This window comes from Rhinolophus hipposideros (assembly GCF_964194185.1).
Source record: "Rhinolophus hipposideros genome assembly, chromosome: 6".
Lineage (NCBI taxonomy): Eukaryota > Metazoa > Chordata > Mammalia > Chiroptera > Rhinolophidae > Rhinolophus > Rhinolophus hipposideros.
This window is the reverse complement of record NC_138052.1, coordinates 76,687,853-76,693,852: the sequence shown is the minus strand read 5'-3', so window position 1 is coordinate 76,693,852 and position 6,000 is coordinate 76,687,853. Positions and strand designations below refer to the sequence as shown.

The following is a 6,000-nucleotide window of genomic DNA, read 5'->3' as shown; positions in this document are numbered from 1 at the left end:
AGTGGTAGTGAGTAAATTCACTTACTCTGCAAATGTGGCTTTTTAATGCATTTTTATGTGCCAGACACTTTTCTTAATGTACGGTGGAAAAACAATGTCAAAGCATGAGCTCTGCCCTCAAACTTCATAGACGTATAGTTTTTCTCAAAGGGTGGTCCACTGATCACTGATAAGAAAAAAATTATGAGATGTCCTAAATTAAATTACATCAGGCTGGAGGGTGGGAGGAAGAGACAAGGCAACTTAATCAGTTAGCAGCCTGGGGCTGCACTAACAAAACACTACCTACATTCCTGAATGTATATTGAAACTGTGAATCAACTTCCAGGCAGCTATTTTAGCAATTATCTAGAAAGAATAACCGACCACCAGATGCCACCCATCTTGCTTACTCATGTACTTTCCAGATTATTGCTCACCGCTTATCCAGAGACAAATAATTCTACCTTATGGACTATTCACTTATCCCAGAACATGCTTCACCTTTTCCTGCCCCCTTATCTATAGACAATGTAAATTCTTTCAAAACAACTTACATCTTTCTTCCCCAAATTCATTGTATACAAGAGACCTGTCAACCTCAGGACGGTGGACATGTTTGTCTTCTCCATCTAGCCCTGCTGCTGATGGTTTAGACTGCATGCCTCAGTACCTGGTCCTTTCTCTGGCTAGTACATAGCTCAATAAACCCTTTCTTTCAGGACAGCTTTTGGTCTTGAAGGTTTTTGTTTAACATCACCTATATTGATAGCATTTTAAGGCACTTGTTAAAATCACAGAATTCAGTACTCTATTGTAGACCTTCAGAATAAAAACCTGTGCGTGTGTGACCCAGGAATTTGCATTTGTAACAAACATCCAAGACCCGTAACACTCAAAATATGGTAGCACCTGAGAGTTCATTAAGAAGCACCACCACAGACCTCCTGAATCATAGTCTGCATTTTAATGAGATCCCCACACATTCAAATTTGAGAAGCACTGTTCTAGGAGATTCTGTTACATACTGAAGTTTGAGAATCACTGGTCTGGAAGATGAGCATATAGATGAATTTGGTACAGTGTGATGAATGCATTTCATCACAAGTTTTTGTTTAACATGGGGCGAGGCAAGATGGGGTCTCTAAAGAGGCCCCAGGTCACTCGCCAGTATTTGTGTAGCTTGGAATCCGAACGAGGGTTGAAGACTACCCCTCAAAACCATCCCCTTTCAACCTGCAGCCTGCAACATGAAAGGGCAGTGAAATTGATTTTCATTGCAACTCAAACCTGAAATGAGAAGCAATCTCCAGGTTCCAATAGTTCTATTTTCAGAAATCTTATCTGAGTAATTCTCTTAGACAAGGGAGCTGCTAAAAAGGGGTCCCTGGTACATTCCAAGTGAAATTTTCCAATTGCAAACATCATCTGGGCATTGGGAAGAGCAATGAGGAGACTGCGGCACACGCCATTGTTTGCACAATGTGTATAGTAAAAAATGTGTACAAGAAAACAAGAGATAACGTGGCTTGGTGGGTGCGGTCAGAAGGCCCTGCCTAGTCGCTGAGTCCTCCGGCTGGGAAGGCATCTTCACGGCCTGGAACCTTGTGTGTGTGGGCCTCGCTTCCCGGGCTACTGTGGGGAAGCATTTAAGTGTGGGACCGCGAGAAGCGCTTGTAAACAGAGAGCCGGGCGGAGAAGGTCTGCGGCCAGACGGGCTGTCAGCGTGAGGCGGGCGGGTTCCCGGAGCCGAGCCCCCGCCGGGAGTAGACGGCAGGCCTCGCAGGGGAAAGGGAAGACGCAGCCGCAGCCAGGTGAGCATCTGCCTGCGTCTGTGCTGCCTGGCCGACCACTGGGGGAAGGCTTTGGGGATGACAGCTTTGTCAATATCCGAGACGCTCCCTGGGGTAGCGGTGAATTTGCTGTTTCGTCCATGCTCTTTTTTTTTTTTTTTTTTTTAATTTCATTCTGGAGACTGCACTACGGTGCAGTGGATCATGGGTGAGGGGAGATTGCATGATGCCTGGTCTGCGTATTTTGTAGGAATCAGGTCTCTCAGTAGAAAGCAGTGGACGGCGCTGATGCTGTTCTGCGCGTTGCTTTGATCACCCCCATCCTCCCGGCTCCGGCTTCCTCCCCCGGGTCCTAGAAACCACACCTCGGCAGAGCTGTTCCCAGCCAGCGGAGCTTGCAAACAAACAAGCATTGTTCCTTCTGTTGCCCCCGCTCGTTTTTAATGTACAGGGAATGACCCAGTGTGACTGATGACACGCACGGTTGGCTCTTCTAGTCATGGGAGGGTCACTGCGCTTAAAACAATCAGGATAAGGAAATTTCTGAGCCGCTGCTCCCATAAAATGTTACTACGGAGACACACAAATGAAAGACAAATTAAGACCGATCCAGATGTATAGCTTGCGAAATAGCACCGATTGGAATTGACCAGGTTAAGCTGAGATTGAGCTATGCTGTTGTCAGCGTGGAAGTTTTTTCCTCCTTGGAAAAGAGAAACACCTGGGTTGTTGTTTTTTTTTTCTATATGTCTTTACTCTTTAAATCCTCACAATATTCTTATGATCCTTATCATTATTACCCCCGGTTATATATGCAGAAACTGAGACATAGCAAGATTAAGGAACTTGCCCAAGGTAGACTTTTTTTCTTTAATACTTTAATGTTAGTAGTCACAGTGAATTGTGATTTGTATTCATTCGTAAGATATTTTGTTATTAAGTACCACAGATAAATTTTAATTGGTGTACCTAAAATGAAATACAAGACAGTTTTTTTTTCCCCATTAACTCCATGAAGATGCCTTCCTGCCATAATTGGCTTAAAAGGTCAGTAGATTTGTGTCACCTTGGTTATATAGTCTAACTTTTAGTCAGGAGAAGAATATTAGGTTAAATTGCACATAGAGAATTGTTTTATTTATTAATGTATTTTTTTGGAAGGAAAACACTCGAGAAGTGTTTTAAAATCATGCACATCAAGGAAATGCTATTAATGCCTGATGAGTTTATCTTTACAATAAATATTTTTACAGTTCATAGCAAGAACTATAAAGCCAGACTGGGTTTGAATTTCTTCTTGGCCATTTCCTGTGGCATAACCTTGGAAAGTTTACTTGCTATGATCCTTAATCTGTAGAATGCGGATAATAACAGTAGTGATCTCATAGGTTGGTTGTGAGGATTAAATGAGTTAATATTTTTAAAGTGCTTAGACAATGAATGTAGTAATTGCTGTCTATGTGCATTTTTGTTAATAAATACATAAAATAAAAATATACCAGTGTTGAAGGTAAAGTGGCAGTTGCCAGCAGCTGTGGGGAAGGGCAAAATGGACAGTGGTTAAATGGGTATAGAGTTTTGCAAGATGAAGACTGCTAGAGATTGGTTGCATAAATAGTGTGAATGTACTTAATGGCACTGAACTGTACACTTAAACAATGGTTAAGATCGTCAATTTTCTATAATGTGTATTTTCCCACAATTAAAAATTTTAAAAAGTATTGGTGTTAGTATTCAGAAGTTACGTATTCAGAATCTTTATTAGCACACATATTCAGAATCTTTATTAGCACACGTATTCAGAATCTTTATTAGCACACAACAGCCCCATCCATAGTTCCTTTTGCCTCTGTGAATATGCAACTTGTGGCATTCATCAGTAAGATTCATTTATGTGGTAAATTCATGCAAGAATTCATTCGAGACATCATAAAGAGCACAAACAAATTATAAGAACACCTAAGAGTCTATGGCAAGCACAATTCTAAAAATGCCCCTACACGAAGATTGCATGCCCTTATCCCTGGAACCTGTAAACATGATGAAATATCCCTTGATTATATTATGAGATGACAGAGTTAAATTTAAGATGGGGGGAATTATCTGGGTTGGCCTCATCTAATCACAAGAGCCCATAAAAGTGGGGCTTTCAGAGAGATTTGATGCCTGAGAAGGTTTCAGCAATGGGCTGTTGCTGTTTTGAAGATGGAAGGGACACTTAGAAGGAATGGGGGCAACCTTGAGAAATGATGGAGGCCTAGAGTCACTGAGGTGGCCCCTCTTGGAAACTGGAACCTTAGACCTAGGGCACAGGGAACTGAATCTGCCAACAAACTGAATGAGCTTAGAACTGAATTCTTTAGCAGCCTTTAGTTAAGAGCCCTGCCTGGCCCACGCCTTGATTTTAACCTTGTCAAAGAGACACTGAGCAGAGAACCCAGCCAATCCTACCCAGACTCAGACCTTCAGAATTGTGAAATACAAAATGGGTGTTGCTGAGTTTGTGGAAATGTTATGTAGCAATAGAAAATGAATACAGACTCCAACAGAAAAATAGGCAAAAGACAGGAACAGACTAAACATAGAAGAGAAAATGAAATGGCTAATAGACATAGTAAAATGCATTCTCTTACCATTAATCAAAGAAATGAAATTGAAGCAACAGCAAGGTATCATTTTTCCTGCTCTCAAATTTACATAGATTTAAAAAAATTATAACATCAGTTAGTGTGCAGTGGAGAAGACACTCTCAGATGTTGTGAGGGGTATGCAAATATTACAACCTTTCTGAAAAGCTCGTTTGCTGAATGTATGAAAAGAAATCTCACTAATGCTCCTACCCCTTGATCCAGTAATTCCACTTCTAGCAATTTACCCAAAGGAACTTATGAGAAACATTTTAAAGTTAATGTTCACAAATGCTTAAAATGGTTTTGGTTGGAAAAGTCAAATATTGGCAATAATCTAAATGCCCAAGAACAGGGGACAGTTTAAATACATTATGGTATCATAAAATGATAAGGTGTGATACAGACAAAAGGATATTTATGAAGAATTTTTAACTGTGGAAAGATGTTTACCAATTATTGCTAAGTGGGGGAAAAATAGAATAGAGAACTGTATTTGCAGTATGTTCTCAATGTTTAAAAAAGCTCAGAAAGATCTACTTACATAGGAAAGGGGCCAAAAGGGCCAAAATGGGGCAGTGATTTTTTTCCCCATTGGAGGGTGAATAAGCATTGTTTATTTTCCCTTTTATACTTTTCTGTATTTTCAAAATGTTGAACAATGAACATGTAGTAGTCATTGATAATCACAATGGTCAATAAACATTATTTTGAAAGCTGTTAAGTCTGCACAATGGGGACTTAACAGTGTGCAGTCAAATAATGAATCTAAAACATCGTCCAGTCAAATAATGGAGAAAACAAAAATCCATAAATATGTTAAATATGTGGCAGAAAGTGATTTTTAAAAGGAAAATTCTGAGATAGGAAATGATAAATATTGTTGGAAAGGTTGAGAATAAAGTTGGATAACTTGTTTCTCGATGGGGTAGTCAGTGAAAGCTTTGTGGTAGAAGGAACGCTGAATGGCATCCTTAGATAATAGAAAAAGAAGGCACATGGTTGAATTTTTATTAAAAGTCTTTCTTTTCTTATAGATTGATAGAATTTAGGCTTTGGGCTGTAGACCTAGGTTAATTATACAAGTGGAAAATAAAAAACTATGTATGATGAATATGCAGCCATTGGCAAAAACAAAACAAAATAAACACAAACAAAAAACCCTGCATGTTATGACTAGGAAAACCAAGCTGTACTAGGCCAGTAACATCTGCATTAAAAAACATCCAAAGCTAATATTTATTGAATATTTATCAGAAACTTGATATACTCTGTTATGCTCAGTTTAATCTTGTGTGTAGCCTAGTACTTGAAGTCAAGTCATACATTTACATATTAAGAAGCAGGCGGGTAGATGGTGCTACTTTAATTACTAGTTTCAGAAGACCTGATTTTAATAGAAACCTGGAAAGTTGTTAGATCATTTTGAGCGGACTTTTTTTTTTAACATACTTCATCCTTAGACTGTTTCCAGGAGCACGAGACCACTGCTACTCCTTCATTTATTTCACTGGCTCCTTTTCCTATTTTCACTTTACCCTGTGCTCTCACACCTATAGAAAAGCACGGAAAGTATGTGTTGCCTCGTTGGCTGCTAGCCA

The 6,000-nt window shown here is 39.6% G+C and overlaps 1 protein-coding gene across 3 annotated transcripts in view; it reads left to right on the top strand.

The window, feature by feature from the left end:
* Nucleotides 1–1,608: 1,608 nt before the first annotated feature.
* PLEKHM3 (pleckstrin homology domain containing M3) overlaps nt 1,609–6,000 on the top strand; it is a 170,820-nt gene continuing 166,428 nt past the window's right edge. For all 3 annotated transcript variants that reach the window (XM_081051707.1, XM_081051706.1, XM_081051708.1), the window contains exon 1: nt 1,609–1,793. The gene's annotated coding sequence lies outside the window, so the exon portion shown is untranslated. The remainder of the gene's footprint in view (nt 1,794–6,000) is intronic.